The sequence below is a fragment of the Enhydra lutris genome, unplaced genomic scaffold (genome assembly GCF_002288905.1).
Source record: "Enhydra lutris kenyoni isolate GAN:26980312 unplaced genomic scaffold, ASM228890v2 scaffoldscaffold2, whole genome shotgun sequence".
Taxonomy (NCBI): domain Eukaryota; kingdom Metazoa; phylum Chordata; class Mammalia; order Carnivora; family Mustelidae; genus Enhydra; species Enhydra lutris.
The window spans coordinates 59,571,538-59,587,542 of NW_019154086.1; the positions used below are offsets into that span (position 1 = coordinate 59,571,538).

Here is a 16,005-nt window from a genome sequence, read left to right on the forward strand (position 1 = left end):
CATCAAAAGTAGTATGCTAAGTGAAAGAAGACAAGACCAAAAGTTATATACTGAAAATACTGCACAAATGTGCTATTCCTGGAATGGCAAAACTGTAAGGACCACAAACACTTCAATGGTTGCCAGAGTCTAGAGGTGGGGATAGGAGTCTGAACACAAAAGAGCATAAGTGAGCTTCTTGAAGTGACAAAAATGTTCTGTATTTTGATTGATTGGGTGGTGGTGGCACAATTGTATACATTTGTCAGAATTCAGAGAACTGTATACTTAAAAGGGTGAATTTTACTCTATGTAACTTATACCTCAATAACCTGATTTTTTAAATCACTAATGATACCACTAAACGTTGATTAAAATATTTTTTATACTCCTTCAACAATGGGCCTGGCACTAAGTAAGCCCTTAAGTTATTGTTGTCGTTACTACAAGTATTAGTACTGTGGTCATTATTAGTGACAATGGCAGGGGAAAACTAATAAAATAAGGGACAGTTTGATTTATTGTAGAACAGAGATTAGGATTTGGTGTAGTTAAGAGTCCAGAATCTGTGCTGTTTCTATCATGCCAATATTTTATGTCACTAAAGCAGAAGGTCTTAGGTGCCATGTTGCCCAACATCAGTGACCATCACAAACAGCAGTCTTGTTGGTCAGATATGAGCTGGACACTTCAAGTGTTCTGTCTAATGCCAACTCTGAGTGAGGCCAGAGAGAAAAGTCTTGGGGGAGTCACCGGGTCCCTTTCCGCCTGTCAGATCCTCCCATCTATGGACTCATTCTTTCTCAGTTCACTCAGAGTTGACAAAGTTATAGGAGACTGATTTACATTAACTAATCTCGTAAAGCATTGGTGTATAAAGGCAACATCTCTCACCAACAGAGAATCATTACTGCCCCTTGTCTGGTCATCAGAGTTTCTCCCTATGGGGAGATCTAGAGGGAAGCCTGATACAAATCAGCTTCCTGTGTGGGCAGCGGGGTCCGCACAGGGTGAGCAGTTAGTCCTACAGGACGTAGAATCCAGGGCATTTGTAAAAGCCTCGTCAACCATTTCTGTTGTCATAATTCACCAGACCCAATGTCTTTGTTTATTGAACAGTCCGGGGGGTAGGGGGGTCAAGAAAAATCTTGTTGGCAGCTCTCCTTTCCACAGATTCCACGATCCCTGTTTTTTAGTCTTCCTTCAGCTCTGGTGCATTACCCCCGATGGAAACGAGCTTTCTTGATTACCATCACACCTGTTTCTTCCTCCTGAGATTTTTGCCTTCACTGACTTTGGTGTTCCCAGGTCACCTCGGCTCCAGAGAGGTATTAGCTAATGTTACGTGCAGCTGATCTCACCCTTTCTTGAATTGCTTTGACTAGTTTCACAATCAAAGAATGTTTGGGTTATCTATTGCCCCATAACAAACCACCCAAAAGCTTAGTGGTGTAAAATAACAGCATCTTGTTATTAGTTTGCCTGGTTTGGGAGGCTGACTGGGCTCAGCCAGGTGGTTTTCACACAGGATGTCTCCTGCAGTTGTAGAAACACGATGGCTGGTGCTGGAATATTCTGAATGCTTGCTCCTCACATGTCAGACTGGGGAAACTCAGACAGCTGGAGTCTGGAACTTCTAGAGGCCCCTAGATTGTTTCTTTATCTCTCCGTGTCTCTCCACATGTGTCTTCTCCAGCAGCTCTGGGAAGCTGGACATTTCATGACGTGGTTCAGGGCTCTGAAGGCTCATGTCCTAGATGAGAGAGAGAGCCAGGAAGAAGCTGGAGACTGCCATTTACAGCCCTGACTCAGAGGTCACGCAGGGTCACTTCCACTCCACTCCATTTGTCAAGACAATCACAAAGACAACCCCCCTTCCAAGTTCAAGGGGAGAGGACACAGACTCCGACTCTTGGTGAGGAGTGTAGCAAGATTCTGGAGGTGCATGTGGGATTTGAAAATATGATCACAGAGAGTTTTGGAAGATGAGATCTATCACAAAAGATAACTTTCATTTCTAGCTATCAGAGAATTGAGGATATTGTATTAGATCAACCAAATGCCTACCTTCAGGAGCACTGAATGCCAGACATAGGACCCCCATTCTGCAGCTTCTCTCCACAGCCTTGTGAGGTGGGCACTGCAAGGTATAGTGGACACCAAGACAGTAAAAAAATTGATAAATTTCTCCCAAAATATAATATGGAAATATTTTGGGATCTTCCACTCCAACCTAAATTGATGAACGAAATCAGTGATTAAAAGAGAAGAGTACACTACAAATATTTCTTTTAAACAACCACTTGAGTCAGAGGTATGTCTCACATATGTGCCAGGAAGGGAATACACCTGTTTCTGCATCCTTAGGGCCTTCTTAGCAAATGTCACTGGGAACTGGTTAAAGGACAGGCCACAGAAGTTATATGATAACTGGATAGAGAGTAAGAGATTTACCTCCCAGGATTATGTGGTTACATGTCGGCGGTGGGGGTGGGTGCATGACCCAAAGCCTTGGACACATTCCAGAGCTTATACATTCAGAGATGACTGTCTTCTCTCTTTCCCCTGTTGACATTTGTTTATATTTCAATGGGTAGCAATTCAGGATCTTCTCCTTCTCTTCCCAAGGGAATTTTGCTTTCATTAGGGAGATTAATTTTATTTCTGGCCCATAGGAGGGAATATATTCTATAAGCTCCCAGATTCATATTTGGGAGGGGGGGAAATGGAGGTTCCTCACCACAATACAGACCGTCATATGTGTAGAATGATGGTCTGCTCTCATTATATTCCTCCAAGGGGGAAAACTGACAGAGGGGAAATCAATGAATAAGGAGTAATGATCTATCCCAGCCCAGGAAATCTCATGTCTGCATGAATATAGAAATTAAAAACTTATCAATGTAAAAAAAAAAAGTACAAAATAATTAAATATATCAATTTAGGTACATTATTTCTGAATTCTCTTTGTTAATATATTAGTATTTTATATATATATATATTAGTATATATTTAGTGTTGCGTTCATTTTGACCACAGAAAGAGTTAGAATTCACTGGGCTTTTTAAGTGATCTGTAGGGAAGGAAATATTCTCCTCTACCCTCTTTGGGCCTAAAGAGTACATTGATATAAGACAGAATAGCAGGAGAAAAGCACACAAATTTTATTGAATTTTTACATGTCCATGGGGCCTTCACTAGAGGCTGAAGTTTCAAAGTGACCAGAGCAGGAAGCTTTTATACCTTTTAGACAAAGAAACAACAAAATAAGTAAAAACAAAGAATAGGCAAGGCAAAGGTGTTTGGATCAGAAGCAGTAATTGGTACAGAAGTAACTAGAAAGATAAGGATTAGTTTTATAGGTTTATTTGTACAGATGATTGGCCCCCAATTTCCTGTCTCTTGATAGGAATGTCTTCCTTCTTCCTCGTACAGGGAGAACACCTTCCATATGGGAGGTTTATTTCAGTGTAGCATGTCCTGAACCCCATCATTCTGGAAGTCTTAATCGATGGGTCTATGACTATGGGTCCCTAAGTCTTCTCAACTGGTCCTCCCATGAGGTGGAAAAGCCTTAATTCCCAGAGAAGACAGGTGCAGACGCAATAGGGATCATAGGCACCTCTTCTGTGTCAATATAGCCCGAGATCAAAAGTTTGATAGAGGCAGGAATTTATTTTGTATTTGTCTCTTCCACAATGCCTCTTTTAATAAGTATGTGTCGAACTGAATGCCATTAATCCACAAAGATCCAATTTAAAGACAGTGAAATTTTCTGGCCTGTTTAATTCAGTTGGAGTATTACCATTGATAGGAGCTATCTGTCCTAGAGAACACAACTCAGAAATGGAGGTTTAACAGTATTGATGTCAATGGCCAAGAGCCTAGTGCTTGCTCCCCATCCCCCGGCCCCCACCCCCCACATGCTCTAAGTATAGACTTACAGCATGGCAGAAATCCTAAAGGTTTAAAATTTTTGCACATGCCCGCTACATTTTCTCTAATCGTTAAAATGAAGCCACTGAGATTGTGCCAATCCCACTTTTCCCGGGTTTTCACACACCGTGTGGACAGGCGCTGCAGACTGTGCGGTGGCTTGAGTTCAGGCTGAACCGGGTTTGCATCACGTCTGAGATAACGCGTGAGGACTGCTTCGTTCAGTCCTGACACAGGGCCTCCACCTGACACACACCCCAGAGGAGAGACTGTCGGAGGAACTGAAACTTGGCTACACTGGGAAGGCCGATGCTCTGCAGATTCTAAGCTAAAATGGAAGCTGCCCTCCAGCAAACAAGCAATTCTCAGAACAGCACTGATTCCCCAATCAATTACGGTACCTCTTATGGACACTTAGTTTTTTTCCCACTTAACTCAATCCCCACCTGCCGAACTCCGCCCGGGGACGCTGCTGGGAAGAGCTCCTGTAACGTGCCAGCCAACGTGCCAGCCGGACTCGGAGCAGAGTCCTCTGGCTGTGGCGGAGGGGCAGGTGGCACTGGTGGGAGAGCCAAACGGAACTGCGCCATAACTGATCTCCAGTGTTTACCTTCACCATTACCTTTGATTAGGATATGTGCACAGCAAGGAGAGTCTGAAAGTCATCTCCCAAAGGAAGATATATATTATTCACACATGTCTGAGAAGTTAAATATACTCGCAGAATTATTCACAAGCCCATATTCCAGCCAAGCTAGTTGTTCCCAGGATGGTAATCAGCAGTTATAATCTAAAGACGGCAAAGGAAACATCCACATTATAGCCCTATTTCAATGACCTCGGGATTTTCTCAAAGGTAGCATTTATCTACATTCCCATTTAGCCCTCGCCTAAGTCACTCATTAACAAATACAAGAAGAAAATTAAAAAGGAAGGAACAGAAGCCTTTTTATTTTTTCAGGGCAGCTGGAGACACTGTGCCCCCCTTAGGAGCCATGCTTAGTGAGGAAGCATTCTTAGCTCCTTTTCTTTCTTATTAATGTATTCAAAACTAATTTGTTGAACTCCCCTGTCCGTTGCTGCTGGAAATGAAAATTGGTACAACCACTTTGGAAAACTGCTTGATGTGTTCTATGAAAGGTCAAAAAATAGGCAAAACCTATGATCCATCCATTTTTTTCTTATGTTAAAAAACAAAATTCAACCAAGTAAATCTGAAGATCTAATTAGCTTTAAATAATTCATGAGTGGGGCAGCATCCCACCTAGCAAGTACCAGGAAATTTGCTGAGCTGCAGAAAAGGAAGTTTTTGATGGCAGAGGGCCCTTAGAAAAGGGAGAGAATTGTTAGCAAGGATTGTATTGTTTTTTTTGGTTCTTTGGTTTTTTGGCCTGTTTTGTTTTGTTTTGTTTTACAAGGAATGCACTGTTTTGGTGAGGTCACCTTCCCAAGGAGGGAAGGGGCGCCTCAGGGATTATCCCAGGAAATTTTAGTTTAGCTGGGTCGAGGGTACATTCCCAAGGAGTTTGAAAATGCAGTTAAGTTAGGTACCAAATCTCAGTGACATGGGGCCTTAACATAAATGACTCCATTTGTGGCTTGTAGTTTTCTTTTTAACTCTTAGAAATGCAAGTACATATGCAACAAAACTCGTGTGTAAGAATGTTCATATCAATTGTATTCATAATAGTCCCAAATTGGAGATCAACATTCCCAACAATGGTGGATTGGATAAATAATGATTTATTTACACAATGGAATACTATCAAGACAGGAGAACAAACCAACAACAGACATACACATGAAAATACTTGAATGGATCTACCAAACAACGTTTTATGAAAGAAGCAATGCAAAAGAATACAAATGGCACTGTTGCATTTATATAAAGTTTAAAAATAGGTGAAACTAATGTGTGGTGTTAGAAGTCAGCCTAGCTGTCAGCTTTGGAGGAAGGGCAGCAACGGAGGAGCGCACAGGGAGCTCAGCTGGGGTCCTGAAAAGTTTCTGTTCTTTGATCTGGGTGCTGGTTCTTGGATGGGTTCTGTTCACTCTCCGAAAATTAGCTGAGGGGTCTATGTGTGATTCATGTCATTTTCTGCGTTGTGTAATGCTTCATGAAAAAGTTTACATTAAAAAAAAATGTGTTGTGGGGCATCTGGCGACTCAGTGTTTAAGCCTCTGCCATCAGCTCCGGTCGTTATCCTAGGGTCCTGGGATTGAGTTCCGCATCAGGCTCCTTGCTCAGCAGGGATTACACTTCTCCCTCTCCCTCAACCTGTCCCCCTGATTATTCTCCCTCTCTCCCTCAAATAAATAAGTAAAATCTTTTTTTTAATTGTGTTGTGTTATGTTGTGTGTCAGATGCTGAGTAGCAGAAAAGAATACTATTCTAAGATAATTTTCACCCTCTAGAAGCTCTCGAGCTTGAGGGAGGAGACAGACATTCAAGGAGATGATGCTCAGTGACAGCTAGCATGGGAATCCTCAGGGCAGGGGACTCGAAGTGGACAATAGTAGTAGAAAAGAAGTCAGGAGAACTTCCTAAAGGAAGTGAATGTCACCTGATGCCAAAAGATTACTCAGAATCAGCCCATCGTTAAAGAAGGCAAGGAGGCTTCACAGAGGAAAGGGAAGCAGGCACAGGCCCCAGGATGCCAGTGAAAAGCAAGCATACAAAAGAGCCTATCTGGTTTCTTAAAAGAGGGGTAAAAAGTCCTACAAGGTCTCTGACTCACTGCAGCTTATAATGGAAGAAAATCCACTGGTTTCTGCCTGAGAAATGAGACCACATACGTTAACACAACTTACCAGCTTGTTCCATGAAATTCTTTTGCCCAGGAAGGTAAGACAGTCACTGTTCAGAAAATATGGTCTCCCTGTCATCTTGAGCACCTGGTTATAGTCAGTCTGTCTGGAAAGGTGCAAAGAAGTGAGAGGCATCAGTAAGATGTTTGACTTGCAGTAGACACGAGAAAGAAGGACTGAAAACTTCCTGCTGTCCAAGGTTTAAAGGAGTGTTGATCTCTCAAGGATTTAGTCAGTTTGAATGGTTGACACTGTGAGCCTACAATAGAGGAAAAACTATTCTCCTCTATCCTGCTAGCCTGAAACCGCCTATAATAAGAGATAAATTAACAAGAGAAAAACAAATGTATTAATACGTATACCTCCTGTATGTATACATGGGAGATGTCAGGGAAAACTGAGAAACTCTCCAAGACGGCTGAGGCCACCACCTTGAATAACATCTTTAGCTAAAAGGCCAAAAGAAAGATGTTGGGGGAAGGGAAGGCTAGTTACAGGAAGTTAGCAGGCAGAGCACATAAACAAGGGTAAGATCATTGCGCAGATTTAAGCCCGTGCCTTCTCCGCTGACGAGAGTTTCTGGTGACTAGGTCATGTACCTCTTCCTGGTACAGAGGGAGACACCCTTACAAATGGAGGTTTCCTTTATTTTTTTTTTATTTTTTTTTTAAAGATTTTATTTATTTATTTGAGAGAGAGAGAGAGAGCATGAGAGGAGAGAGGTTAGCAGGAGAAGCAGACTCCCTACCGAGCAGGGAGCCGGATATGGGACTCCAGGATCATGACCTGAGCTGAAGGCAGTCACTCAACCAACTGAGCCACCCAGGTGCCCCGGAGGCTTCCTTTAAATAGAAATTTTCCTTACAGTAGTGTGACTTCTACTCTATTTTCAAAGCTTCTCTGTGCCTATTTCTCAGAATAATCCTTGTACCAAAGAGGCATATTTTGGGTGGCATATTTTTCTCCCTTTCAAGCCTCTAAGGGATATAAAACCATATCCAAACAAACTGAGGGTTGCTGTGGGGAGGGGGGTTGGGAGAGGGGGGTGGGGTTATGGACATTGGGGAGGGTATGTGCTAAGGTGAGTGCTGTGAAGTCTGTAAACCTGGCGATTCACAGACCTGTACCCCTGGGGATAAAAATATATGTTTATAAAAAATTTAAAAAAAATCTCAGTATCTGTACTGTGCAATAAAAAAAAAAAAGTTCTTTTCCTTTCCTTATTGTTAAAGTAACCAGTGAGACTCAAAATGGAGGCACTCATGCTAAGCCCCATAGCAGCAAACCAAAACTTGACTGAGTTCCTGTTAGGCTCTCCCAGAAAAGGAAGGCCTATGTCAACCAATCAGCACTTGCCTGCTTGGCACAAGTTACCTGACCCGGTTCCAAGATTTCCCTTGGCTCCGTGGAGAAAAGGTAATCTTGCTTTAACCAAACATCAAATGCCCAGTATAACTTCCTTGTTCCTACTCACTTTGATTACAGACATCTCTTACCCTTTACAGCTTTGTAGAGCTTCTCTCTATCCTCTAGATTGGATGTTACCTGATTCATGAATGACTGGATGAAAGCCTCCTAGATCGGTAAGCTGGCTGCGGGAAATTTTCTTTTAACATAACTAAGAAATTGCCTTTCTTCTTATTGCTAACCGATCCCCCATGTTTACCCAGAAATAGGCACCTAAGGACTTGAGGTTTGCAGGATTTCTTTAAAGTCAACCAGCTTAAGCCTTTCTAAAAAGAAAAGGCATTCTTCATTAGGAACATCTGGGGCACTTGTAGCAAATTGCTGTCTCTTTGCTGTTTGATTTATACTTGAATTAACCAACCTTTTGCATGGGTGACCCTGGCTTGTTCTGTAGAGCCAGCCCTTGCTGATTCTGTTTCAGAGGACTGTTGGATGAGCAGCTCGTTGTGAGGGACCAAGAACCTCCTACCCACTGTGCTTGTTAAAGGACTTTAACTCAAAGCCTGGAAATTGAGGTTTTAATATTCTTAGCTCAAGAAAAAGGAAGTAATTTTAAAATAATTTAAAATAAAGTGCTCTGTTAAAATACTCACATACAGGCTCTGTACTTCAATGTAATAAGATTTCTTTCTTGCAAGCTGCAGAGTCATGCCCCTCAACTCCTTCTTTCAGGGACTTAACTCAAGAAACTAGCATATTTGACAAAATCCTTTAATTCTTTGCATGTGTCTCCTCCCACCATAAGCCTTGAGGCACTGAGGCAAATTAAGTCCCAGGATCGATGGCTTGGGTATCCCATAGTTCTCCAAAGCAGTTGTGCAATATGTTCCTGGGTCAGAGCTAAATATTAAAAGGAACTAACACCCAGAAGGAGACAAGAGTTGCAAAATCCTTTCTCTAGAAGAGAGGTCATAAACTGGAATCCTGGGATATGGCAGAGGGAGGGGTGACAGATGGAAAAAACAAATCTGAGTCAGATGCTAAAATCCAGCCCACTAGGACCTAAGATGGAGCAAATTCAGAAGAAACCCAGAATTGAAAAGTTATGGTACTCAAGAACAAAAGCATACCAGCGTCACAAGCAGGAGACGCTGAGAGACCTACTGAGTCCAGGAAAATTCACTGGAAGGACTCCGCCATGGTTGTCTTCCCCCTGGGCCCATGCCTTGAGTGGTGCTGAGAGACGTCTCACATTCATCACGACATGGTCGTTGAAGGCAGAAGAGCATGCAGGGTCTGGTCATTGGGACTCCCTGCCCGGGCCTTTTCCCGATCAGTGAGGTGTTGGGTGTCCTAGGGGCCCACCAGCCGCACAAATATTTTATTAGAAAAACTGGTTAGATGCTCGTTTCAGCAACATTATAGACTGAATAAAATGAATCCTCCATCTACTAAACACCTTCAAACACTAGATAAAATAAATAAACATCCTGATAAATTTTTTATCTGAGAATACTAAAAGTAAAGGAAATTCCCCGTGGCCACAAACAAGGAGAAACAACTGGAAACCAGGGTAGTAAGTACATGAGTTGATGCTTTGGCCACTGTGGAGAGGAACTGACACCTGTTTGCATTACCTAAGGGCTTGGGTACGAGGGGAAGGAAAGTGATTTTCCTTCTATACTTCTGAGTTCTTAGCTGAGATTCCCATAATAAAAGACAAATTAACAAGAGAAAAAAACACACAGAAGTTTATAAAAATGCACACATGGAAGACACCCAGGGGAAAATGGGTAAGTCAAAGAAGTGACTTTGATTTCAGGATTAACACCTTCTTGGTAGAAAGTTAAGGGCATAAGTTAAGGGAGAACAAACGATCTTTAGGAAAGATGGATGGGCCCTTAGAAGAAGAGAGGAGAAGTAGGATAGTTTGTGACAAAGTTTTTCTGGATATGACATCAACCTTTACTCTCCTCTCCCATGATGAGTCAGTCCTCCCTGTCTGAGTGAACTCCCGGGGAAGAAATCTGTGACTACTGAGCTCTTTTCAGAAGATCTGTGTTTAGGCAGATAAGGAGAGTTCAGAGAAAGCCTCTCCTTGCATTTAGCGTATTTCAAAAGCCTGCAGGAGAAAGGGAGGGAGTGAAGGAGAGAAGAAGGCAGGCAGGCAGGAAGGAAGGAAGGAAGGAAGGGAGGGAGGGAGAAAGAGAGGAAAGAATGGGGTTCTATTCTGTCTGAGTCACACATTCCAATGCTATAAATCTCCTGTTCAGAACAGAATATCGTACGAGGTTATCTTGTTCACCTGGTGCTTATTTACCAAATTTGTAGCGACTTAACTAGAAAGCAGTAAGAAAAAGGCCCTGGCATACTGACCTTGTTAACTTGATCTTGGTGATGGCAGACACCCAACTCAGAGCACATGGCATATAGTAGTAGTATGGATGTTTACACACATTGTAACAGTTAAGCAGAAAAATGCCTGGGTTCCTATTGTGGTAGTAATCACTCCGTGTGAACCTAACGTGCGCAAGGCTCAATAATAGGTTCAATTTCCCTATAAAAAATTACACCTGTAGGGCAAAATACACTCTAACAACTGTTTTAGCCATCTCGACACTAACATTTATATATGGGCACTTACAGATATACAAAAATAGACCATCGTAATGGAATGAAACGCACCTTTTCCTGATAACAATATAAATCAGTAGAGTTAACTGGTGAAGGGGAATGGTTCGAGAGTCCCAGCACTACTTCTTGCTAGGTGTGAAGGTGGGAATGTTGATTTACGTTAGGAATATGGGAAGAAAGAATAAAGTAGTTTCCATAAACATTAATTATCCTGGGCAGAACTCTATTCTCTGGCAGGGAAAAAAAAAAAAAAAAAAAGACATAGTTCCTACTCACTTCTGCTGAAAAAGAGATCAGTGCAACTGAACTAAAAAGTAGTTCTCAGCCCTGGCTGCAAGTTAAAATCCTCTGGGGAAATTTTTTTAAATGTCAGGGTCCCCAGCAAATTCATTAAATCAAAATAAAATACATGGGGGTAGAATCTGGCATTGAGAGTCGAGAACTACAGGACTTACGTGAACAGAAAATTCAGAATTACCTAATTAAGTGGATTTTCAAAATAATTATTTTTAAATTGTTGGAGACTTTTCTTCAAACCCAATTAAAGAAAACTAATTAAGTACATAAATTTCAGCTGTGCTTGCTCAATCACGATTGGAAAGAGAGTGTTGGAGGTGGGAAGAGGGTGTCCCAACTCATGTCCGCTCACACATTCTATCCTTCTTCTGGTCCTCCAAGACCCTTAGTGGTTCTGACCTCCCTGGAGCGAAGTTTAAAAACTTCTCAGATGAAAGATTAAAATGTTTCACATGACACATTAGGAAGATGCTGCTTTTTGGTACCTGGGGACAGATTAATAGTCTTCTTAGATATCTATAAAGAAAAATACCACAATGAGTGCAGGCCTATAAAAGATTATAAAATGTCTTTAAAAAGACATTGGTTTCAGTACAAAGTCAGTAGAATGGATGAGATGAATTCACATGATTCTATTTTCACATCGCAATTTCTACCCATCGGCTTGTCTTTTAGCCAACTTTTCCAGCAGAGGAACACTTGAGGCTACCATTGAAAAAGATTTTTTAAAAAATATAGTAGCTAAGCTGTTAATTATGTTGCTGTGTAATGATTCATTTATGATAATTAATGTACTAATGCTTTGAACTTGTGTCCTCAAGCAATTCTGTGAATGGCGCAATTTTAAAAAATTCAACAAATATAAATAACAGGCATTAACTGTCCAACCAGTACCATTTTAGTGTTATTTCGTGAATTACAATATTTCAGTTCCATTCACTTAAAAGGATTAGCTTCCAAGGTATGGTTGTATTCTGATCCTATTTCGTATTAATTACTCTTGCAATACCAGTAACGTCTGAGTTTGTACAGTGTCTCACAGGATCTTTCTTTGTAGTGAAAGCAAGAGCGTGAAAAAGAGAGATAGGAAGTGCTCTGGTTCTTTGGCTTTTTTTGTTTTGTTTTGTTTTTGTTTTTTTAAGAGAGGGAGGCTGGGGGGACGGGTAGAGGGAGGAAGAGAGAGAATCTTAAGCAGGCTCCATACCCGGTGTGAGCTCAACGGGGGCTTGACCCCACAACCCTGAGATCATGACCTGAGCCAACATCCACAGACAACGCTTAACCAACTAAGCCAGCCAAGTGCCCCTGAAGTCCTCCCCTTCAATTAAACTCAATAACCATTTATGGAATGACCACCTGTGTGCTGGAATGTAACAGTTCCAATTTGTCGAGCACATATGGCGGACCAGATTCATGTATGTTACCTTTGAGTTTCCTGATGGTGGTGCAGGGTAGGAATTATCATTTCTATTTTACAGATAAGGAAAGATTAAGAAGTACCCATAGCCACCCCACTAGTATTTAGCAGAGCTGGAATTTGAACCCAGGAGTGAGTTGCTAGAAAATTCTGCTTTTCCCTCATAGAATACATAATCAAGAGACTCCCAGCAAAATCGCAAAGTAGACAATGTTTGCCTTTTGTTTCCTTGCCACCACTGTGTTGTATGATCTCCTTTCTCCATTGGAGTACATCCTCCTCCCCTACCTGTTTCCCAGTACTTTCTTCATTGTTTTTGGGATTCTAAGCACAACATAGACACAGTCCATTTAGACATGCCCTCTCCACTAAGTCTCTTCTACCCCAGACCAGAGTTGTCTAATAAAACATTCTGTAATAGAAAAATGATTTTAAAAAAAAACATTCTGTAATAACAGAAATGTTCTATATCTGCACTGTCCAATATGGTAGCCACATGCAGCTACTTAGCACTTGAAATATGGCTGATGTGACTGGAAACTGAATTGGTGATTTTATTTTAATTAATTTAAGTTTGAATTTAAGTTTAAGCAGCCACACATAGCCAGCGTCTATCACATCTGACAACACAGCTCGAAAACCTCCTAGGCTCTCTCTGTGTCTAAAACATTCCTTATCTGTGTTTGCCTTTTTTCAGAGCCTGTTCATCTAGGACACGGTGTCACTCACCACACCTCACACATTAATGGTGACTCATTCACGTGAGTACTTACCCCCAAAATGGTTGCATTTGAACAGAGTCCTTCTGGATGTGAAAATGTGAATTTTCAGATGCAATGACAAGACACGAAGGATGTGTTGTTTTGTTTTGTTTTTATCAAAAGGACCTTTAAGTTTCATTAATAGCCAGATATTAGGCCTACGTATTTCTGGTCACATTCAGCCTTAATGATAATCAAGCAATTTTTATCACATATGTTGGCCCAGAACTCAGATGATTTCAGCTATTTTTCCGAAGGACTTCAATTGGTGTACATTTTGTTCTGTTTTCTGCTTCCTTCCCATACTGGAACCTGAAAAGTTAACAGCACCTGGGGTACCCAGCTTTATGAAAAATACTGCTGCCAGGAGCCCAAAAGCAAAAGCCACAACCCTTGCCACCCCCATAGCAGGTGTCTGGGAAGTGCTCGAAAGGCTACAATAGGCTCTCCACCCCAGTAATTGCATTTTTCCCCAGAGTTACAAAATTGAAGGTTTTCAGAGTAGAAAATTGAGAAGGAGCCAAGTGTGTAGCTGAGACACAAAAGCAGAGAGTAAGGGCTGACCTTATCTAATCAAGGGACTTTGGGAAAAGAGAAAAATGCATAGAGCTGGGGGAAGGTGGATCACGAAGCAGAGCAGAAGCTAAAACCCAAGCACCAAATAGGACAACCCCAGATCACACTCCAGGTGGGAGGGGACCAGCTCAGTGGGGCTTAGAAAATAATACAAGCTCTGGAAGTTGAGTCTGAGGGTCACAAGGTTTTCCCATGTGACATCCACATGGTCACCCAGCCTTACCTAATGTTGGAGCAAAACGGCAGGAGGATATGTGAGGATTTGCCTCGCCCTAATACACCCCTTCTTTTATGTGTATGAATTTAGTGCCGAACTCTGAACAGACCGTATGCTCTTGGCCTTTATCTTCGGGAAACTGGCATGGCAGGTGTGAAACAATAAGAAATATATGTATTTGTTTCTCCCCTGATTCCCGCTCATCTTCAGTCTTTGTTCCCAGTTCCTGACGCAGAACTCCTAACTGTCTTGGAATTCTTTTGTTCCAATAAGGTGACTCTTGGTGGGCCCCTGGATGGGGGGGGTGGTCACCAGAAAGACTAAACCATGGTCGAAGCTTGAAACTTTCAACTCCACCCCTAATTCTCCAGAAAGGGGAGGAAGCTAGAGATTGAGTTAAGATTGATTATGCTTAGGTGACGAAGCCGCCACAAAATCCTGAAAGTATGGGGTTCTGAGAGCTTCTGGGTTGCTGAATATATTCACACACTGGGAGGATGGTCCACCCCAACTCCACCGGGACAGAAACTCTTGCACTTAAGGGATGCTTGGGTGGCTCAGTTAGTTAGGCATCTGCCTTCTTCTCGGGTCATGATCCCAAGGTCCGGGATTGAGTCTCACATCAGGCTCCTTGCTCAGCAGGGAGCCTGCTTCTTCTTCTGCCTGCTTCTCCCCCTACTCAAGCTTGCTCTCTTTCTCTGACAAATAAATAAATAAAATCTCTTTAAAAAAAAGAAAGAAAAGAAATTCTTGCTTGTGGGACCCTTCCACACCTCAACTTATGTATCTCTTTATCTGGCTGTTCAACTGTATCCTTTATTAGACTCTATGTAATAAACAGGTAAGTGTAAGGATGTGTTTTCCTGAGTTCTCCAAGGAGAAGCTTGTGGGAACCTCTATTTGTGGCCAGTTGATCAGAAATACAGGTGATCGTCTCGAGCTTGCGGTGGGTGTCGCAGGGGCCGCCCTGTGAGCCTGAGCTCTTCACGCATGGGAGCCAGACGACCTGCTGGTAGATAGTGTCAGAACTGACTTGGACTGTAGGACACTCAGCTGGTCTCAGAGAATCATCGGTGTGGGGAAAAAACCCACACATCTGTGACGTGAGAGGAAAGGAAAGCATAGGAATATTGGCCAGACAGCGAGTCAAGCAAGGTGGGCACCCACAGAAAAGAGCCCAACAGATTCTCGAAACAAATACTTCTGAATTTTTACTGAAAGCAACCTAGGGAACATCCACGCTTGGTGGTCTCATCAGTGCTCACTCTCAGAAAGGTGCCGACTCTCCAATTCATGACCCGCGCACCTGCACTCTGGGTTACTCACAGAAAGAACACGCTGTCTCTCGATTCTTCCTGAAATTAGAGGACTGCCCTCCAAGAAGAGCATGGGGATCTGTGTGTCTGTCCATCAGTGATGGCTCTTCTCCTCGGGAGCCCAGAGCCTCTCCCTCCAGCATCGCAGCTTCCAGTCCGCGGGGGTGAGGGAGCATCATTTCATGACGGAAATGACGCTCATTTCCGTCAAGGTAAGTCAAGGAAAGGTAAGTCAAGGAAAATCTCTTTTTAGTGGGTTTGCAATCATTCATTTTCCATCTTCGGAAGATGACTCTATTCCGTGCTCGGGCGGGCAACCCAGGCTTTGGCGTGAGGACTAGGGACAAGAGGGGACTGGACGTTCCCTCCGCGGAGCCATTTCTTGCCAGGGGCCCTCAGGGAGCCTTTGGAGAGGGTGACTCTGTCAGGCTCGCCGCTCTAACCCCTCGGGTTTCTTTCTGCATACATATGAAAAGGACCTTATTCTCCCTGACAGAGCCTTTCTGATTTGACAGAAGGATATAAGATATATTCACTCAAGTGAGAAAAAAGGAAATTGAGGTCTGTTTGTATTTCCTTTAGGCCATAAGCTTCCTAAGCGGAGACCATCACATTTTTACTCCTTAGTGGACTGTAACCATAGCATAATATTCTGCA

General features: G+C 42.5%; 1 long non-coding RNA gene across 1 annotated transcript; it reads right to left on the minus strand.

Annotated features, from left to right (window-relative positions):
- Positions 1-343: 343 nt before the first annotated feature.
- Positions 344-15,661, minus strand: LOC111149801. Its single transcript, XR_002640779.1, has 5 exons — positions 15,359-15,661; positions 9,261-9,483; positions 6,727-6,829; positions 2,047-2,119; positions 344-1,732 (listed from the first exon to the last, which is right to left on the minus strand). It is a non-coding gene; the product is annotated as an uncharacterized LOC111149801 (long non-coding RNA).
- Positions 15,662-16,005: the final 344 nt, after the last annotated feature.